We start from the raw sequence: 2,248 nt of genomic DNA, 5'->3' as shown, positions 1-2,248 counted from the left end.
GGCGGCGGCGGCGGCCCGGGCACTAGCGCCGAGCAGCCCCCAGCATGACGCGGCGCGGCCGCCGGGCGGGCCGCGGGGCCCAGGGCGCAGCGCGGCGGCGGGAGGGCGGCGGCTCCCTCAGCGCCAGCGGGCTCGCCGAGCAGCGCGCGCACCGCAGGGCCGCCGGCCCGACCCGGCCGCCTGCCGCTATTGGCCGAGGCTCCGCGTGCCCCGCCCCGATGGGCAGGCAGCTCGTCCACTCCAGGAGCAGGCAGCGCCTGAGCAGCCACTGGGAGGCGGGCCTGCCCGCTGCCCTGCTCTGATTGGTCGCCGGGCAGCGGACGCCCTCCCCCCGCCGTCTCTCGCCCGCCGTCGCCCGTACGCGGGCCCCGCCCGTCGGCTCGGAGGGGGCTTCCCGCCGCGGGGTCGACGCCTCCCGAGCTGAGGGGAGGCGGGGCTCGCCGTCTCGGCGTGGGTCCGCCCGCAGGCCGGGGGAGGCCGGGGGAGCTGCGGCGGCGGTGCGGGTCCTGGGTCGCCCGACGGAGGCGCGGGAGGACAGCCGAGGACCGCGGCCGAGGTCGCCGGGGCGGTGCGAGAGCAGAGGCCGCGCTGCGCCGGGGCCGCCGGGGCCGCCGGGCGTCCGGCCCTTCCCGACTCAAGCAGGAACCTGGAAACAAAGCTCCTGGGAGCGACCGCGGTCCGGTAAGCAAGACAGTGCGTGTCCACTGTCCACCCGCGCGCCGGGCCGCGGATGCTCGCCGCCGCCCGCCCGCCCGTCTGTCCGTCCGCCGCCCGTCCGCCCGCCCGCCCGCCCGTCCGCACCTCGGGCGCCGCGTGCGCAGCTGGGGCTCCGCCAGGGGTCCAGCATCGAGCTCCTTCAAACCGCTTCACCCCGGCTCCTCAGCGGTCCTGCCGTGACGGATGGTGAAGGTGGGCACCTCCCCTGCTGGACCCACCTCTGTGCATCACAGCCACCGGAGCGGGACCCCGTCGAACTCGCAGTCCTCCGTCCGGAGCCCCACTCGGTCTGGAGCGAGCCCCCCCCGCGGCCGTCCTAACTAGCCGCAGGCCCATGAACCTCTCTTCGGGTAGCACTACCCCAAACAGGGCCCCTAGAGGTTCCCCTTATCTATCACTACCTGCTCCCAGTTGTCAACAATATGTAACAAAATTTCCTCTTTCCATCCTATGACAATTAGGATGTTTCAGCTGTAACAGAAATTGCAACCAAAATAATAAGAATTTCATTATGGTATATAAAGTCTGAGCAGATCCTGGGTTGATTCACTAACTCAACTGAACAAGCAGTTACCTGGACCAGCTTCCTTCCATTTATCCACTAGGGACCGATGGCCTCTCCTCCCCTAGGAATCCATATGAGAAAACCACAGAACCAAGGGCAATCAGGGACACGGTTATTCTGACTCCTTAAAGAAAGGCTGAGCAGGGAGCCCAGAGGCTCAGGAGATCGTGAAATCCATATGCAACCAGTTTTTACATTGCATTCTCAATGTGCCAGAGTTTGCATTTTCCATTCCTGCTAAGGATTTCCTTCACTCATGTAGTTTCCCAGTTATTTGTTTACACAGCGAGGGAAAATCCAAGGTCAGCAGCCTGGAATGAGGACTTGCTGAATGAGTAGGAAGAGGTTGGAACAGGCTTTCTGGGAAAGCAGGGTAGTTTGCTGGCAGCAGCTATCTCCACCCAACAGTGGAATGACTTCCAGGCCATCTCACATGAGGGTTGCAGGGAAGGGTCTGTGAGCCTTTGAGAGAGCCATGGGATGAGTAGCAGATACTCTCGTGCAGAGGTGGGGGCTGCTCTCAGAACACAGGCAGTTATATCCTGAGATCACTTCTCCAAAACTAAACCAAACAGGCCTGAGATCAAACCCTGAGATTAGTAACTGGATTCTATTCTCCATGTATCCTTGAAGAAAAGAACTTCTGAATGCTGGCAAATCTTTAAAGTACTGATTTAACTACTGAATTTTCTCTCTTGTTTCTAGTTTATTGAATAACAACCATAAAGGAAATGAAAACAGAACCGAAAGCATCCAGCTTCTTTTCCATATTGCCTTCTTAGTTTTAATTTTGATTTAAATATTTTAGGCTTATCAAAAATTATGGACAATAATAATTGAAAACCCATGTACTTAGCTTGGGAGCTAATGAAACACATGTAACACAATATTAGAAACACAATTGTATCTGTACACACCTCCCTAATCTCATTTTACCCTCCTAAATACAGTATATGTATCACTCCA

At 59.0% G+C, this 2,248-nt stretch overlaps 1 long non-coding RNA gene across 1 annotated transcript; it reads left to right on the top strand.

The window, feature by feature from the left end:
• Positions 1 to 519: 519 nt before the first annotated feature.
• On the top strand, positions 520 to 2,248 carry LOC102153374. Its single transcript, XR_005360498.1, has 2 exons — positions 520 to 681; positions 884 to 2,248. It is a non-coding gene; the product is annotated as an uncharacterized LOC102153374 (long non-coding RNA).

Source organism: Canis lupus, chromosome 6 (genome assembly GCF_011100685.1).
Source record: "Canis lupus familiaris isolate Mischka breed German Shepherd chromosome 6, alternate assembly UU_Cfam_GSD_1.0, whole genome shotgun sequence".
In the NCBI taxonomy this organism is placed as follows: Eukaryota; Metazoa; Chordata; class Mammalia; order Carnivora; family Canidae; genus Canis; species Canis lupus.
Note: the sequence above shows the minus strand (reverse complement) of the source record. Positions and strands in the feature narration are given on the sequence as shown.